Below are 20,531 nucleotides of genomic sequence, written 5' to 3' on the forward strand. Positions count from 1 at the left end.
TCTTTCTTCAAAGATCTAGGAAGTTTCCCTCCTGTTGTTTGGCTTTATGCTCTTCCTATAACAGTAGCTTCACCAAAAAGTCATTTCCTAAACTTGATCAGCAAATAGTTCTCTGAAGATAAGCATGGCTAGAGATCAGGATTCAGTGAAGTGTCCACTTGTCACTTCCAGGAATTTTACTGGAACTTTCTGAGACTTTACACAAAAAACCCCGCTTGATGCTCCCATGTTTCAGTTAACTGGAATTTTGATTGACAGATACTTCCCACTTCAAGTCATTAGCCAACTTCGTTCAGGATTATATATGTACATTTAATCATTCTGAATCTCACATAGATTAGGGAATCAGTGTGGACAAGTGAATAAAACACAGTCTTGGGAGCTAGAGGACATGAGTTCTAATTATCATCTGATAAAATGTGATTGTTTATTAAGTTAAACAGTCATCAGCTAAAAATTAAATATATATATTCTATGAAGTTTTAAATAACACACATTGTATATTGATTTAAAGTCTTATATACAGTGGCAGGACACTGTACCTTTTTGCAAGGATTAATGGTTGAAAATGGAGATAAGAACTAGAGTTCTAATTTGGTATCTTTTCTAGGAAACAATTCCTCAAAACAATTGTCTCAAATTTTATAGGCTATATTAGGCCCCCAAAGTATTATCGGTGAATGTTTGCTCACCCATGGACTTCAATTCATTGGGTAATAAATAATGTTTAAGATTAAATTTCTTAGGGAGAAGGGATTAATAAAGCTTTATATATACAATAGTACTATTACTACTACTACTATTAATAATAATAATAATAATAATAATGGTATTTGTTAAGCACTTACTATGTGCCAAGCACTGTTCTAAGCACTGGGGTGGATACAGGGTAATCAGGTTGTCCCACGTGGGGCTCACACTTTTAATCCCCATTTTACAGACGAGGTAACTGAGGTACAGAGAAGTTAAGTGGCTTGCCCAAGGTCACACAGCAGACAAACTACCACTGCTACTAATTCTACTGGTACTTCTATTGTCATTTCCAATGTTCAAAATACAAAAATGAGATATGACGTATTATGAATCCCTTCTCCCTTGGCAATTTAAGCTTTCACAATATTAGTAGTAGGAGTATTTATTCAATGATTACTGTGTAAGAATAGAGCACTGTACCAAGCACTGGGAAAGAATACATAGGTGAGAATTAGACATGGTTCCTATCTCTTGGGAAGCACTCACAATCTAAAAGTAGAATCTGGTCATCTTTTTGCAACACAGTTCCACATACTAGAACATCAAAGTTTTTTAAAATTTTGATTTAGTAGTGACATTTTACCACATTTTTAGAGTAAGACCATTATAGTTCACTTTCCCTTTATTCATCAAAATAATTTCTTTCTCAGATCTCTTTGATGGTGAATCTTCTCTAGGGATGATGTCCATAATTATCACAATATCTCATGCTGTAGGGGGTGAACTATATTTCCCATACACTGTTCGATACATACATGCATACACCTGCACATACAACTGTAGATGAATTTCACTGTCATCTTCGAATAAGAAGGACAATTATGCACATATGTGTGAGACTCTGTGGGGATGGGTGAGTGGGACAAATAGACTTCACATTTCTCCAATGCTGTTAAAAAACCTATAAATATTGATAGTGGGATATATTCATTAAAAAGTGCCACAACTTTCTTAGAGTAATTCCTTTTAAGATGTGCTATTTTACTAAATATGATAGTTTTTTCAATATTCTATCAATTTGGCTTATGCTGAAAAATGAGTTATGGTTGTACAGCTATCGTATTTTAAAATGTCCGTAGATGCTGAAAAATGAGTTATGGTTGTACAGCTATCATATTTTAAAGTGTCCGTAGTTAATGAGCAGTGAACTATTTTTCCCCAAATTAGCCTTACTGCACATTTTGCTCCTATTCAACCTTTTCTGCCTAGTAAAGTTTCACATTGGCCCCCATAAAGCTTCCTTGATATTTGAATTTAAACTCATTGTTTGCTCTACAATTTGATTTCAAATTAGGCTTTCTGCTACCTTTGTTAAAGAAATTGTATCATCTCTTCTCCATCAATTTTTTTTAAATATCATCTAGTCACACCCTAGATCCATACATTTATTTGGAACACTGAAATCTTAGTGGCTTTAGCAAGTGTTTCAACACATTTTATATAGACACTTTTAGACTAATCACTATAATAATAATAATAATGATGGTATTTGTTAAGGGCTTACTCTGTGCCAAGTACTAGGGTAGATACAAGGTAATCAGCTGTCCCACTTTACAGATAAGATAACTGAGGCACAGAGAAGTTAAGTGACTTACCCAAAGTCACACAGCTGAAAAGAGGCAGAGGCGGAATTAGAACACACCACCTTTGACTCCCAAACCCAGGTTTTTTCCACTAAGCCACGCTGCACCCTGGATTGTTATTTGTATAATCTGAAAACTCCCAAAGCACATCCTGTTTCAGGAATTTAGACGTCACAGTGAGTGGAATTTATTAGAGGTTGGTGGAAAAAATTGATAGTGAAGAAAGGGAAAATCCTTTCTGCCAAAATCAATTCCCGTGGTAATTCTTTATTTCACTCAACTACAGTATTCTAGTTCTAATCTATTTCCTCTCTGCTTCGTTCTGATCTGCTGAGGAAGCACAGGTCAACTTAAAATGCCACCTGTACACAGCTGCACAGACTGCTGCTTGTAATGAAGATGTTATTACTCAATCGGGAGAAAGCAAAGGGCACATTTCCTGCTCCAGCCAAGAATATATCTGGCAATCAGGGAAAAGAAAAAGTGAGGTCAGCAAAAAAAATTCCAATGACTTAAAAAACAGGCATATTTTATCTGGCAAAAATTGACTCTGGGATTGCATTTCCGAAGAACCTACATTCAGAAGCAGCGTGGCTCAGTGGAAAGAGCACGGGCTTTGGAGTCAGAGGTCATGGGTTCAAATCCTGGCTCCACCAATTGTCAGCTGTGTGACTTTGGGCAAGTCACTTCACTTCTCCGTGCCTCAGTCACCTCATCTGTAAAATAGGGATTAAGACTGTGAGCCCCCCCGTGGGACAACCTGATCACCTTGTGACCTGCCCAGCACTTAGAACAGTGCTTTGCACGTAGTAAGTGCTTAATAAATGCCATTATTATTATTATTATGAAAAATCTGTGTCTGATTCCATGCCTATGCATAAAACTATTTACTGCGCAGCCTCACTGTGCTGTATCAAGACAGACATGGATTTGTGGTCAAACCCTCCCTGATGGTGAAATTTCATTCTATCCAAAACATGTTGGCAGAAATGCCAACTGGGACAGGTAAGATATATAAAGTTTAATTTAACCTATTTTAATTTTGCAATCACCATGTTTTAATAATAATAATAATAATAATAATAATGGTATTTGTTAAGTGCTTATTATGTGCAAAGCACTGTTCTAAGCACTGGGGAGGTTACAAGGTGATCAGGTTGTCCCACAGGGGGCTCGCAGTTTTAATCCCCATTTTACAGATGAGGTAACTGAGGCATAGAGAAATGAAGTGACTTGCCCAAAATCACACAGCTGACATTTGGTGGAGCCAGGATTTGAACCCATGACCTCTGACTCCAAAGCCCGGGCTCTTTCCACCGAGCCATGCTGCTTCTCAATAATAATAATAAAGACATTTGTTAAGCGCTTACTATATGCCAAGCACTGTTTTCAGTGCTGGGGTGGGGGGGATACAAAGTGATCAGGTTGTCCCACGTGGGGCTTACAATCTTAATCCCCATTTTACATATAAGGTAACTGAGGCTCAGAGAAGCTAAATGATTTGCCCAAGGTCACACAGCAGACAGGTGGCAGAGTCTGGATTCGAACCCATGACCTCTGAATCCCAAGCACGTGCTCTTTCCACTGAGCCATGCTGCTTATCCAGCACTGCTTATGTTTTAAGTGGAAGGTCACAGACACTGTAGAATTGCTTCACTGCATAAGATTCATTCCTGATCATTGTAATTTAATGATGTTATAACTTTCATTTGGTTGTCTGTTCTCATGAACAAAATATTCACTATTTTACTTCTAACTGATGCAAACCTGGCTAACTAAACCTCATCTTATAAAATATTGGCACATTGCTTTATCACCTTTAAAATTATTTCATTAGTAAAGTCACTGAGACTGTAAGATCACCTTCAGGCAAAGAATTGATAAATGCAGCTATTTGAGTTGCTAATTTTCTTTTAAATCTGGTCAATGATTATGTTTGAGAAATGTATAAAAATGGAGGCCACATAAACTGTGGTTGATATAGAGATCAAATCATGAACTGGAAAAGCCAAAGATAGCATGTCATATTTCACTGCTAAGAAATCTATGAAGTCATTCACACCACTTGGGCCAACTTTTGAATTGTGAGCAGGAATGAACTTGGGGGAGGAAGTTGAAGAGGTGGGGCTTTGGGGAGGAGAGGGAGAGGAAGGAAGAGGGAGGAAGAAGAGGGAAGGAGAGAGTAAGGGGGAAGAGGAAATAATAGCTGTCTGCCCTCTTGCCTCTGTTTCACTTGATCGCACGCCCGATTGGACCATTCAGGTTCTGTTGCCATAGCAGCCACAAGGTTGCCATGGCTCTGGAGTTTAAACTCTGCTCACACCCTGCCTGCAGCACTAATGCTGCAAGAAGAACTCCAGCCAACACTCAGTATTCAACCCGTGAACCGAGGACCATAGTTCTCACCCAGCTCCCACAGCAGATGTCAGGACTCTGGTCCGGCTGGCAGGGAGAAAGGAGTGGAGCTATCATAACGACTCCTCTGATTCCTAAAAAATAAAAATCCAAAATTGAGAGGTAGTTATACTTCCCTTCCTGTCTGAACATCACTGGGGTGAAACTAATGGTATTATCCACCCCTTGGGCCCAGCCCCTGGGTCGGGTTCTCATGGTTCCCATAAAAGCTGTGGTATTGTTAAGCAATTACTATGCGGAAGGCACTGCAATAAGCACAAGGGTGGATACAAGGAAATTGGGTTGGACACAGTCCCTGTTCCAAGAGGGCCTCACGGTCTCAATCCCCATTTTATAGATGAGATAACTGAGGCACAGAGAAGTGAAGAGGCTTACCCACGGTCACACAGCAGCCAACTGGTGGAGCCAGGATGACCTTCTGACCTCCGAGTCCATGCTCTATCCACTATCATCAATCATCATCATCAATCGTATTTATTGAGCGCTTACTGTGTGCAGAGCACTGTACTAAGCGCTTGGGAAGTACAAGTTGGCAACATATAGAGACAGTTCCTAGCCAACAGTGGGCTCACAGTCTAAAAGGGGGAGACAGAGAACAAAACCAAACATACTAACAAAATAAAATAAATAGAATAGATATGTACAAGTAAAATAAATAAATAAATAAATAGAGTAACAAATATGTACAAACATATATACATATATACACTACACCGTACTGCTTCTCATGTAGTCGTGCCAATGATCTGCACTACCTTGTTGCTACTGAAATGACCAGATAGAACCACCTTCATCCCAGTTAAAGAGGGAATCTTGCACAGATACTCTTCTAAGCTCTTAGTGCAGTGCTTTGCACAGAGTAAGCACTCAATAAATATGATTAATAATAATAACAATTTAATGAACTCCTTTAGCATGCCTTCCAGCATTGAGGAAGGGATCTTTGAGTGAGAAACAGGGCTCCTGATGGCAAGATCCTATCTGTTCTTGCTAGTGTGCCTGATTTATGAGAGCTTCAAAGATTAAAGTACACTAGACACAATCATCATCATCATCATCAATCGTATTTATTGAGCGCTTACTGTGTGCAGAGCACTGTACTAAGCGCTTGGGAAGTACAAGTTGGCAACATATAGAGACAGTCCCTACCCAACAGTGGGCTCAATGTTATGTTGAACCACTTTCTCCCTGTTTGATGACTAAATCAGGTTCTTCACTGTTCTCCCTGTGTCCATTTCTCCCCTCTCCAGTCTACTGCCCAAGTCACTTTTCTTAAAAACTTCATTTTGTACCCATCTGCTCTAGAATCCTCATTCGGGTTTTCAATCACTCAATCCACAGCCAATTTTCTCTCTGCAGTTAGGCAACTTTTCATTACTCTCAGCTTTATATTTTCTTTTCACATTTCCCAACTCTTCTGGGTGACTGATGGTGAGGTCTTATTTACCTGATTTAAATATAACCTCAAGGATGGATCCAAGCCAGTATTTTTTCCACTAAAATATGAACAGCTACAAATTAGAAGTTATTTATTTGTTTTCCAAGGTGCCCTTATAGACGAGACCTAGAGCATATCAGGAAATGGTTAAGAATGTTTTTTCTTTACTCTGAAGGACTATCATTTCTGAGGCATAAATTATTGCAATTTTGTGCTGTTTACTTGACATGTAAAAGCCTTTTGTGTTAGCAATATTAGCAAAGTAGATACGTAACTGTATGTTAATTTCACAAGGGTTCTTACACCTGCAAAATACAATGAGTAATTTTGTTTTTCAAGCATGTGTGTATGATTATTAATGAGCATAAAATCTCTGCCAACGCAGGCTGTTGATTAGAAAAGCAATGCAATCAGTACACCAAGCATTGAGATTGCCTGTGCAAAACTCATCAATTATTCTTCAAATACCCTCTTCAAAACACAGGAATAACACTACAAAAAAGTTCAGTTATAGAAGAAACAGAGTTGTTAAATGTGTTTTAACATGTTCAATTTAGTTCATTCTGGCAGAATAACAGCAAAAAAGAGATAGATGTTTCTATCATTTTGTGATTAATTCAAGGTAGAAATACAGATTACAATGAATAATTCCCAGAAAACTAAATGCTTGACTAGGATTTTAAAAGGAGATGTGATCTGTGTTATCTTTTGTGCCTTCATTAAGATGTAATCACTTTGAAAGGTAAACTGTAGTTGGTCAAAATGGATTCGCTGACTGCTTTCTCTAGATACGAAAGAAAGTTTGCCCAGTGTCTAGGATTTATTTTTTCAATAAACCTCACTCTACAAATTCCTCATATAAAATCAGAAAATAGTTTATAAATCACATAAAGTTAAATTATTTATTAAATGATTTGAATGTTTTGTCCAATCAGATAATCCAAGATTAGATACTTCCTATAGTATTCTTAAAACTAGACAACTCTTTTCACTATAATGTATGTCTTACACAGATGAACATTTATATTAAACAAAGAAAAACCATTTCCTCCCTCTTTGCTGCTGTAGCTGTGCTTTAGATGAATTAGTTGTACCCTCTAGACTGTAAACTCCTCTAAATTGTAAGCTCCTTGTGAACAGGGACTGTGTCTACCAACTCTGTTGGACTGCGCTCTCTCAAGGGCTTAGTACAGTGCTCTGCACACAGTAAGCACTCAATAAATACCACTGATTGATTGACTGCATCCTTGTGGCTTTGAAAATGGGAATTAATTTATATTCAATTTTCTTTGGATGGAGAGAGTATCGAGAAAATTCTGGATGAAAATATTGGCTATCTTTGTCTATAAACAGCTTCTTTTGAAACTTTGCAACGGGGCTATATCCAGAATTTGTAGCCCTGTCCAAATCCACAGTACCACGTATGGGATGATATATTTAGACAATCTAAAAAATGGAGCCGACTATTCCTAAATGAGACATGCATATGCCAGCTGAAAACCAGGTGACCAGCTTGTTGAAAACCTAGTCCTTAAAATTTGATCATAATTTTACACAGAAGTGAAATATTCTTTCATTTCAAAACCACTTAGTTTTGCAGCTCTACTTAAAGAATTTAAAAGATGCATCACTTAGGTTCTTGGAAAACTTGATTATTAATGGTAAGCTAAATTTTATTTTTCATGGTATTCATTATATTGTATTCTCTCAAGTGCTTAGTACAGTGCTATGCACACAGTAAGTGTTAAATAAATACAATCGAATAGTGAATGAAAGTGCTTACTGTGTGCCAAACACTGAACTAAGTGCTAGGATAGATGCAAGCTAATCAGGGTGTACACAATCCGTGTGCCATATGGGGCTCACAGTTCATTCATTCATTCATTCAATCATATATATTGAGTGCTTACTGTGTGCAGAGCACTGTACTAGGCGCTTGGGAAGTACAAGTTGGCAACATATAGAGACGGTCCCTACCCAACAGTGGGCTCACAGTCTAGAAGGGAGAGACAGAAAACAAAACAAAACATATTAACAAAATAAAATAAATAGAATATGTACAAGTAAAATAAATAAATAAATAGAGTAATAAATACGTAAAAACATATATACATATATACAGGTGCTGTGGGGAAGGGAAGGAGGTAAGGCGGAGGGGATGGAGAGGGGAAGGAGGGGGAGAGGAAGGAGGGGGCTCAGTTTGGGAGGAGGGGGCTCAGTCTGGGGGCTCTGTCAGCTGTAATCCCAATTTTATAAATGAGGTAACTGAAGCCCAGAGAAGTTAAATGACTGGCCCAAGGTCACACAGCAGACATGTGGCAGAGCCAGGATTAGAACCTAGGTTCTTCTGACTGCCAGTCCTGTGCTCTTTCCATTAGGCCATGCTGCTTTTCTCATTCTCCTTTCCTTAGACTGTGTATCAATCAATCAATCAATTGAATTTATTGAGCGCTTACTGTGTGCAGAGCACTGTACTAAGCGCTTGGGAAATGCAAGTTGGCAACATATAGAGACAGTCCCTACCCAACAGTGGGCTCACAGTCTAAAAGGGGGAGACAGAGAACAAAACCAAACATATTAACAAAATAAAATAAATAGAATAGATATATACAAGTAAAATAAATAAATAGAGTAATAAATATGTACAAACATATATACATATATACAGGTGCTGTGGGGAAGGGAAGGAGGTAAGATGGGGCGGGGGGGATGGAGAGGGGGAAGAGGGGGAGAGTAATTGTGTCTTGCCTGATTATCTTGAATCTACTTCAGTGCTTGGCACATGATTAGCACTTAACACCACTAGTACTAATATTCTTGTGGTTTTTTTTAAATTAGAAAATATAATCTGTTTCACTCATAGCAATTCTTAATCTTCAAATAAATGAGTATAGGATTTGCAACGTACTGATTCTAGCATTACTGATTCTAGTATTTATGGTTTAGAAGGAAATAAGAAGGAAATGAGAAGAAGTGTGGCTCAGTTCCCTCATCTGTAAAAAGGGGATTAAGATTGTGAGCCCTATGTGGGACAGGGACTGTCTCTAACCCGATTAGCTTTTACCTACCACAGAGCTTAGCACAGTGCCTGGCACAAAACAAGTGCTTAACAAATACCACAGTTATTATTACAATACAAATGAGTCGGTAGACACGATGATGATGATAATCAATCAATCGTATTTATTGAGCGCTTACTGTGTGCAGAGCACTGTACTAAGTGCTTAGTAAATGATGGCATTTATTAAGTGCTTACTATGTTCAAAGCACTGTTCTAAGCACTGGGGAGGTTACAAGGTGATCAGGTTGTCCCATGGGGGGCTCACAGTCTTAATCCCCATTTTACAGATGAGGTAACTGAGGCCCAGAGAAGTTAAGTGACTTGCCTAAAGTTACACAGCTGACAATTGGTGGAGCTGGGATTTGAACCTGTGACCTCTGACTCCAAAGCCCGGGCTCTTTCCACTGAGCTACGCTGGCCACAAGAAGTTTATAGTCTAGAGGGGAAGACAGATTTAAAATACATTATGAATATGTACATAAGTGCTCTGGGGATGGTGAAAATAGGGTACAAATCCAAGTGCAAGGGTGACACAGAAGGGAGAGGGAGTAGGGCAAAATGGGGGCTTAGTCAGGGAAGGCCATTTGGAGGAGATGCAATTTTAGTAAGGCTTTGAAGGTGGGAAGAGTGGTGATATATCAGATAAGAAATGGGAGGGAGTTCTAAGCCAGTAGCAGGATTTGGGGTGGGGATTTGCGGTGAGATATATGAGATGAAGATATAGTGAGTAGGTCGGCATTACAGAGGGGCATGAGTGTGCGGGGTTGTAATAGGAATCACATCCAGAGCCTCAGATTCAATTATTTCTTCCCAAGCTGGCTAAATGATACCCAATCTCGGAAACTCATAGTAATCTTTACTCTGTTTGGCTTTACTCTGTTTCATTGCTTTTCAGGTGCTTCTAAAAGTATTAGGCATCTATCTCTGTATATTTAGGTTGCCATGGAAAGGCTTTATTCTCTGTGATTTGTCTTCTGAAATAGTAGCAATCAACCGCTACTTAAACATCTGTTTCAACATCGATAAGATGAGAAACCAAGCAACAGGATTATACAGTTGCTAGTGACTTAAACAGAGACTCAGGACATCACTCATTTAATATGCTCAAAATGAGAACAAATTCTTCAAAGCTCCGGGAAGGTATTTTCCGCAGCAGGAAAACACCCAGAAATGAGAATTTTAAAAGATGACATATTTGCTGTCAAAAACAAAGGCGGAGTTGTTTAGATAGGCAAGGGAGAGGAAACAGTGAGGAAAGGAGGGAAAAATGGGACAGAAGGTTGTTTTGTTTGATAGTAGAGTAGAAGATATAAATGGGAAAAAGGGTTAGAGAGACAAAAGGGAACATAAACTGCCCATGACAGAAATGATACAAGTGATCATAAAACCTCATTTTGAATTTAAATATATGATAACATCATATTAGTAAAAGAAAATTATATTGCTATGACAAGTACTATAATAACCCTTTGATTAAATCAATCCAACATTTTCTTGAGTGCAAAATTAATGGCAAAACTTTAGTTATTAAAGGATCAAATAACTAGTAGACCTTTGCAAGGGCTTCATCATTGTTACACTCTGTTTCTTGTGAAGCTTTGAAAGAAATCATAAATTCTCAGTTTCAAACTCTTAGTTTGAAAGTTTAAAATGTTGCCAAATTGAATCTGAGTCACACTCACAAATCAAATATTAAAGTAAGATTAAAGTAAAACTAATTGTCTCTTTCCTTTTAGTCATGAGAAATTGTTTGCATACATGTGCACATAATTAAATTCCCATACACTCCTGAAAGTGTGTTTTCAGCTGCAACAGTAATCTTTCAAGATAAAAAATAATATCAATGATAATAATAATAATAGTGGCATTTATTAAGCACTTACTATGTGCAAAGCACTGTTCTAAATGCTGGGGAGGTTACAAGGTGATCAGGTTGTCCCACGTGGGGCTCACAGTCTTAATCCCCATTTTACAGATGAGGTAACTGAGGCACAGAGAAGTTAAATGACTTGCCCAAAGTTACACAGCTGACAATTGGCAGAGCCAGGATTTGAACCCATGACCTCTGACTCCAAAGCCCATACTCTTTCCAGTGAGCCATGCTGCTTCTCTAAATACATTTTACAGATCACTTGAAATTCCATTAGAAAATTACCAACCCTGTTTTGTTTCATAAATATATGTAAATAAGAATAATAATCTTATTGATCAAGGCATTTGTAGTTGACTAGATTAAAATGAATCAATGGTGCTAATTGACCAGGAGTAAGATCTTATTAAAAGTTGGTATAAATTTGCATATATTACAAACTGAAATCCCACATTTCAAAAGTGAGGAATAGAATTTTATAAACCCATTACACCATTCACATATTAGGATGATCCATTTGCTGTGAATATTCATTCATTCAATCATATTTATTAAGTGCCTACTGTGTGCAGAGCACTGCACTAAGTGCTTGGGAAAGTACAATACTACAATAAAGAGTGACAATCCCTGCCCACAACGAGCTCACAGTCTACATGGGGGGTGACAGACATCAATCGAAGTAAGCATACATCAACACAGATAAAATTACAGATATATACGTAATTGCTGAGGGGCGAGATGGGGGAAGAGCAAAGAGAGCAAGTCAGTGCTGTGCACATAGTAAGCGCTCAATAAATACGATTGATGATGAAGAAGGGAGTGGAAGAGGAAAAGTGGGGCTTAGTCTGCGAAGTCCTCTTAGAGGAGATGTGCCTTCAGTAAGGCTTTGAAGTGGGGAGAGTAATTGTCTGGTGGATTTGAGGAGGGAGGGCATTCCAGGCCAGAGGTAGGACATGGGCCAGCGGTCAGTGGCGAGACAGGCGAGACCGAGGCAGTGACAATGTTAGCACCAGAAGAGTGATGAAGTATGAAGGCTGGGTTGAAGAAGGAGAGAAGTGAGGTGAGGAAGTAGCAGGAAAGGTGACAAAGTGTTTTAAAGCCAATGGTGAGGAGTTTTTGTTTGATATGGAGATAGATGGGCAACCACTGAATATGCCATGATACTTCATTTTCTAGAATATCAATGTGGCCCAGTGGAAAGAGCCCTGGTCCTGGGCTCTAATCCCCGTTCTGCCATTTGTCTGCTGTGTGACCTTGGGCAAGTCACTTAACTTCCTTGTGCCTCATTTACCTCATCTGTGAAATGAAGATTAGGACTGTGAGCCCTATATGGGACAGGAACTGTGCCCAACCTGATTACCTTGTATCTTTCTCTGAACTTAGTACAGAGTAAAATAGGAAGAGAAAGAGAAGGTGAAGGAGGAATGGGATGAGGAGGAGCCAGAAGAGACAGATGATCTTGATAGAAGTGTATTTAGGAGAGCCACAGTGAATAGTTTTAGGCCTCAGGAAATGTTCAATCATTTCTGAGGCAGATATCTTTTCAAGCTATCCATGAATGGTTTTTACTGAGTACTTACTTTATGCAGAGAACAGTACTAAGCGTTAGGAAGAGTACAATGCTACAGAATTACTTGACACAATCCCTGCCCACAGCAAGCTTATGATCTAGTTTCACTAAAGCTATGTGATATAACCCAATAGCAACTCATTTTAAGAAATTCCCTTTACCCTTGAATTGGATGGTTAATTGGAAGGATCAAAGACAACTCAGGTGCAAATCTTTTTATCAGGGTATTTTCTTAAGATCTGTTAAAGAAAGTAATTGTTTGGAGAATTTGTAAAATAGAATTAACTAAACTTCCAAACCTATTTCAATATAAAGCTGTTTAATCTCCATGTTTACATGTGTTTTGAGTAAAACAGTTCTGGATTATATGATCTATGGTAATAGTTGATAAGTCTGATTTAGTCTTCATTTCAGAGATAGTGATTGATTTCTACAATTACCCACTAAGGCCATGTTGACAGGCGCATGCTATGTATTTTCAGATAAAGTAAATAACAAATGATAAATGGACCTTATCCTTTCCTGTATTGATGATTTTTTAGTCCATCAAGGTATCCACTGGGGAAAATATGATCGCTCAATGGATTTTTAGTACGAACAATCCAAAAAATGGAAAGTTTGCAATTTTAAGTGAACTCGAGACTGAATCATTCTTTGAAAGTTTCAGTCAAACTCCTTATTTAGATCACTAAAAAAGCTTTAATTATATTTAAAAACATATTTTGTACTCTTAGAAAGAATGTCTCCAAACTATGTTTAAAATTGAAAAATAAAGTTGTAACGTAGCCTAGTTTGGGTATGCTCATTTAAAAAAAATATTCATGGTTTGGCTAATAACAGCATTTCACAAAACATTGTAAACTGATAGTTGTTTTTAATGGAGAGGACATCAGGTACCAAATACCTCAGTCTAATTGTTCAGACCAATTTTCCCATACTTTAGGCTCCGTGGGAGGATGAATAACTTTACCAGGTGACTATGGGCAAGGCACAATTCAGGCAGGAACTCATGGTGTTGAAGTCCAGGGATCAGTCAGTCAAACATTCGATCACATTTATTGAGCACTTAGTGGGTGCACTGTACTATATTAAGTGCTGGGTAGAGTACAATGCAGCAATAAACAGACAAATTCAGCCCACAATGAGCTTAAAGTCTAGAGAGAAAGACAGACATTACTATAAATAAATAAATTACAGATATATATGTATGTGCTGTGGGGTTGGAAGTGGGGATGATAAAGAGAGCAAGTCAGGGTGATGCAGAAGGGAGTGGGAGAAGAGGAAAGGAGGGCTTAGTGAGGAAAGGGCTCTTGGAGGAGGTGGGACTTTAATAAGACTTTGAAGGTGGGGAGAGTAATTGTCTCAGGCGAGGAGCAGGTTGTATAGAAGGGATGTGGACATAGAGAAGCAACATGGCTTAGTGGCAAGAGCACGGGTTTGGGAATCAGAGGAAGTGGGTTCTAATCCTGGCTCCACCACCTGTCTGCTGTGCAACTTGGGCAGCCACTGAACTTCTCTGGGCCTCAGTTCCTTCATCTGTAAAACAGGGATTAAGATTGTGAGCCCCACGTGAGACAACCCGATTACCTTGTATCTTCCCCAGCACTTATGTACATATCTGTAATTTATTTATTTATATAAATATCTGTCCCCCCCCTCTAGACTGTATGCTCCTTTTGGGAGCCAATGCGCCTGTTGCATTGTTATGATGAATTCTTCCAAGCGCTTATTACAGTGCTCTGCAAGCAGTAAGCTCTCAATAGATACAATTAATCGACTGACTGACTGTGGCTGCCGTGTCTCCAGAGGACAGAGAAGCTGTTTCGGCAGGGAAAGGATAGTGTCTCTGGCTCTCTTGGGGAGTGGATTGTCTTATGGATTGCATCCTATGACTAGCAGATATCAATCATAACGGAGGTGGCTCCATGTTGGGTCGTAGTTCAACGTCCTCTATGAGGGATTGTTAGACTTGTTAGTCCTCTAGTCTGCAAACTTGTGGGCATGGAACGTGGCTACCAACTCTGTTATAGTGCATTCTCCCAAGCACTTAGTTCAATACTCTGCACACAGTAAGCACTCAATATATTCAATTGATTAATTGATTGAGGCCTAGACACATTCATAATCCAAATAAATACCACTGATGCAAAATGCATCCTCTTAAGTTGTGGCCCTTTCGAAGTATTCACAAATAGAGATGATGAGTGCTTTGCAGAGAAATGTTATAAACTAGAATTAAATGGCAAATATCCAGGGTTTCCAACCCTTGTCTCTCCCCATCTATCTTGGAAGCTAAAGTTAAATGACTTTCAAAATTTGAAGACCCAACATCAAAATACAACAGCATACTGTAAGGAATCAAAAGAATAATAAAATACAAAAGCAATGGAAAATAGAAACAAGTTGCTTTGCAATTTATGTTTCTACCTGGTTTGCCCCTTTCTTCTCTAACCCCCATTCCTGAAATCACATTTAAAAGTTGGAGAACTCAAGTCTGAATGACACAATCAATTTACCACCTCAGTATTAAGGAAACAAGCTAGGCGTGAATTCCCTTATGAATGAAAAATACCTCGCCTAATGAATTGAGAATGTGTCATTTCATGATATTTATTCAACTAAACTAGATGAGAAATTTCCCTTTTATGTGTTCCAGCTTGAATAGTTTCTCTCTAAGGGGATGAGAGTGCTTACGTGCTATCTATGAAACTACCCACAAATCATTAAGCACACAGAAGCTTTCCAAATAGAAAGTTGGAGCTATTTTCTATCTTTAGAGAATAATCATGAAATGTTTAAAATCTGTGCCAAATTGAACATGTTCACACAACTCACAGTGATTGCTCATATGAAAATATTCACCATAGGGTTCACTTTTTCTCTTTATAAACTCACTCTATAAACACTATTGGAATTAAGTAGTTTATTGCGTAGTTACGTTTATAAGCAGCTCTCACATGGGGGTGAAAATTAAAGTTAAAATCATCATATTTGCAAAATTAGTTTTCAGGTGATATGTTTCCATGAATGAGACTGTTTTTAACTAAATGAAAGATTTTAAGTTTTGATCATTGAATCTGTCATTCTGCAATTGTTATTGCATTGCTATTTAATAATAATAATAATAGTATCCGTTAAGTGCTTACTATGTGTCAAGCACAGTTCTAAGCACTGGGATAGATGCTAGATTATCTTGTTGTCCCACGTGAGGTGTACAATCTTAATTCCCATTTTACAGATGAGGTAACTGGGGCACAGAGAAGTGAAGTGACTTGCCCAAAGTCACATAGCAGACAAGTGGTGGAGCTGGGATTAGAACCCATGTCCTCTGACTCCGAAGCCCGTGCTTTTGCCACTACACCATGCTGTGTCTGTATTACACATTATCTCTAATAAGCACTCATTATTTCCCCCTCTATCCCCCACAAAGAATAGTATACTCTGAAAGCAAAAAAAAAAAAAAAAAGCTTAAGAAATTGTTTCAGCCATTTGGTTACTACCAAGTAAATGGGAGCCAAGGAGCATCATAGAACAACTAAACTAGGTCACATCTTCAGAGAAAAGTAATTCTGATAAGGGAACTAGTAGATTGTTTCCATGGAATCTTGCTATTATAGGTTAGTTCCTTTTCATTTTCCAGATGGGAAAATGTTGGGACACCTTCAGCTATTTTATTCTCACCTTTTATTTTCCCCGATTGTTTCAGTGATGCTGAAGGCTCTACAGAAGTTACCGGAGCTATAAGCATGTGAAAGAACTGTGGTGGTTTCACCTTCTTCAACTGAACATTGCTTTCTCATGAAATACAAATCTTTGAACTATGGCATATGGCCTAAAGGGTTCAGAAAGTGTTAGGACACATCTGCCAAACTGGCTCTCTTCCTCCCTTCAAAGCCCTACTGAGAGCTCACCTCCTCCAGGAGGCCTTCCCATACTGATCACCCTTTTTCTTCTTCTCCTCCCCTCCCCACAGATCGACAGAGGGGCTCCAAATAGGCAGAGGCTTACGCCCTGGAGGGGCACCAAAGGCAAGAGAGGACAGGGAAGGGGAGGGGCAATGTCAGCAGGTCATTGTTAGCAACCCCCTCTCTGCTCTGCAGGCCTCCTTGGACCATGGGGCAATGATACAGTTTGAATCTCCCTCCTCACACTGCAGAGCTCAACCCAGACTGCAGTTTGGAGCCAGGGAGGAAATGGAACAGGGAGGGGAAAACAATGGCAGCAGAGGTTCTTGTGAAGGCCTCCTTGTTAGAAGCAGCCCAGAGATGTCAAGCGGCAATAAAGGCTCTATGCCCAGGGCTCTGTGTTAGAGACCATCCAGGGCTTACCTCTCTGCCCAGGAGCCCAAATCTGAGGAGAGCAAGGGTAACACTATCATTAATGTCGCATTCTGCGAGCTTGAAATGGTCAGTGTATCTTCAACATTGTTTATGCACACCTTGGGAGTTGTAGTTTACCTTTAGTAAGTGTTTGAAAGGTGTTCTGACGACTTGACACCTGTCTACATATTTTGTTTTGTTGTCTGTCTCCCCCTTCTAGATGGTGAGCCCATTGTTGGGTAGGGACCATCTCTATATGTTGCCAACTTGTACTTCCCAAGGGCTTAGTACAGTGCTCTGCACACAGTAAGTGCTCAATAAATACAATTGAATGAATGAATGGGGTAGGTACAAGATAATTGGGTTGGGCACTGTCCCTGTCCCACGAGAGGCTCATAGTCTTAATCCCCATTTTACAGATGAGGGAACTGAGGCACAGAGAAGTTAAGTGACTTGCCCGAGGTCACACAAGCAACAGGTAGCTGACACTGTATAAGGAAATATACATGTGTGCCATGATACAGGGGTGAATAGCAAGTGCTTAAGGAATACAGATCCAAGTGAATAGGAAATGCATAAGGGAGGGTGAAAAGGGAAAATGAGGTCTTAGGGAAGACCTCTTGGAAGACATGACATTTTAGGAAAGCTTTGAAGGTGGGGAGAAGTGGAGTGGCATATATGTAGTGAGAGGGAGTGCCAGGCCAGAGGCAGGACAAGGGCAAGGAGCTGATGGCGAGATAGAGGAGATTGAAGTGCAGCGAGTAGGTTGCTATTAGAGGAGCTAAGTGTGCGGGCTGGTTTTTAGTAGGAAATCACTGAGGTAAGGTAGGAGGGTGAGAGCTGATTGAGTGCCTTAAAGCTGTTGGTAAGGAGTGTCTGTTTTTGATCTCTCAATGAATATGTCTGAACAGGTTTCCTAAACTAAGAAATTAACATTCTTCAAAATGAAGATAATTGTGAAATGAATACTTAACGATGGCAATCACCATGAAAATGTAAATGTTTATTAATAAAATATGCATGCATTCCACAAATTAATGGAAATAATAATACTCTACCCTTTTAACATGATCTCTTGTCATGGGATCTTCCTGTGATGTGAATGCTGAACTGAAAAACCCTAGAGGCAGTGTAGTCTAGTGCATAAAGTGCTAGAATTAGCATCACAAGACCAAAGTTCTAGCCCTGACTTGCTATTTGACCTTGGGCAAATCACTAATGTACCTCAATTTCTTTATGTGTTTTTCATGCCTTACCCCTTTCTGCCTCACAAGGAAACTTGAGTTTAAAGGAAATGATAAATAATTTTTCAAGAAAGTCACCATGCAGGATATTGGTTCATATGTCCAAGTTTATGTATAAAAGTACTAGATGAAAGTATATAAATTTTGTCAATAGGATGCAACTACAAAATGGTTCTGCTTATTCATTCCCCCCCCGCAGCCCCACAGCACTTATGTACATATATGTGATTTTATTTATTAATTTAAATGTCTGTCCGCCCTTCTAGACTGTAAGCTCATTTTGGGAAGGGAATATGTTCTGTAGACTGTGAGCCCGTTAAGTAAGGATTGTCTCTATTTGCTGTGGAAATGCTTAGTACAGTGCTCTGCAACACAGCAAGTGCTCAATAAATACAATTGAATTAATGAATGGTCTACTGTTCTCTCCCAAGTGCTCAGTACTGGTGCTCTGCACACAGTAAGTGCCCTACAAATATGATTGATTGACAACTGATTGAATCATTGGTGGAAAATGCACTGTCCAAATCTTGACACATAATGATTATGTTTTCTACCCAAAGACCACTTTTAATTTAACCATCCTATCAAAAGAAAATTCATTCATTCATTCAATCACATTTATTGAGCACTTGCTGTGTGCAGAGCACTGTACTAAGCACTTGGAAACTACAGTTCAGCAATAGAGCCAGTCGCTGCCTACTCTAGGCTTTCAGACTATAAAGGGGAAGATAGACATCAAAACAAATAAACAGATGTCAATATAAATAAATAGATTTATAGGCAAACCATTACACCTGCTTTTAGTGGGATAGTGCATCTTGGGGAGACTAGATCTTCCATCCAGGCATTTCACAATTCCCTATGACTATGTGAGTCATACATTCCTAGTAGATAAAGAATGATAATTGCTTTTTACTTCGCAGGTAGCTTATCATTTTAGGCAGATAGCATAAGGAAGGAATAAGGAGAAGCCAAATTCCTGAAATTAAAAAAGGTACTACCTGATCCTGTATATAGACTAAAATTGTGTTTTTTTTTTTTAATATGGTATTTCTCAAGCACTTATTATGTGCCAGGCATTGTTCTTAGGGCAAGAGTAGGTACAAGCTAATCAGTTTGGACACACTCCCTGTCCCACATGAGGCTCCCAATCTTAATCCTCACGGTCTTAATCTCCATTTTACAATTGAGGTAACTGAGGCAGAGAAGTGAAATGACTTGCTCAAGGTCACATAGCAGACAAGTAGCAGAGTGGGGATTAGAACTTGGGTCCAGGATCTGGGCTCCAGCTCAGTTTTCTAGTCATACAATGCTTTCCATCATAAGACAGCCCAAGATTCTGTTTAAACAGTACAGTAATAATTTTCCCTTTGATTTCTGTGTCAATTAGGTGTAGGTGGAGTCTAGGGAAGATTATTGTCTATTTTCCTATCATTTTAAAGTTTCAGTTTCATCTCTCAAAATAAAAATAAGCCAAATATTCCAAAGAAAGCTAATTTTTGGAGGGTATTCAATGGGTTTCCATTTTTGTAGGATAGTAGCAGCCCCAAATTCTTTAACCGGCTATTAGCAGCGTTCTCTGGGAACAGTACAAACTGAAATAGCAGATGGTTAGGAGTGGTTACCATTATTAGAGCACACTGCAGGCAATAAAAAAGTAGCTAAATCAAAATCAGCCAGGAAGATCTCAATAACAATCACTGTATATCTAAGTTGGGCGTGTAGGGGTTGGTTGAGGAATTTTCAATAGAGGAGAAAGAAAAAAATAAAATAAAAGGCAGCCAAGCCCCTAAATAGAAGGAGAAAAATCAATTGAATTGGAAATGAAGGTCCTTCTTTCTCATGCTATCAGATGTATTGTGCCCTGTGCAAAATATGCATGCCAAAGGCATCTTGTGAACATAAGCTGATTGATTTATTCCATTCCACTCCAACATTATTCCTTCATCATTGGCACATTCATTTTCCTTTAAGGTTATATTGTTTTGATAAGAATCCTTGGTGGCCCAGTTATTCGTTATTTGTAATCAGTTTAACCCTGAAAGAGTAATTAGCATTTTAAATAATTGCAGGAAACCAGCTAAAGGGAGTTACTATCTAGTGGGTTCACCTTGAAAGTTTGATTCAACCAGACAGCAAGTAAAGGGAAGAACAGGTTTCTGAGGTAAGATGCAATTTGATTTTTTTCTTCTTTTGTGCTACATAGAATTACAAAGGGGAAATTCAACAAGGAGGCCATTGGAAATGTGCTTTGACCAAGGGAATGTCCCAGAGATGG

The sequence above is a fragment of the Tachyglossus aculeatus genome, chromosome 14 (genome assembly GCF_015852505.1).
Source record: "Tachyglossus aculeatus isolate mTacAcu1 chromosome 14, mTacAcu1.pri, whole genome shotgun sequence".
NCBI lineage: Eukaryota > Metazoa > Chordata > Mammalia > Monotremata > Tachyglossidae > Tachyglossus > Tachyglossus aculeatus.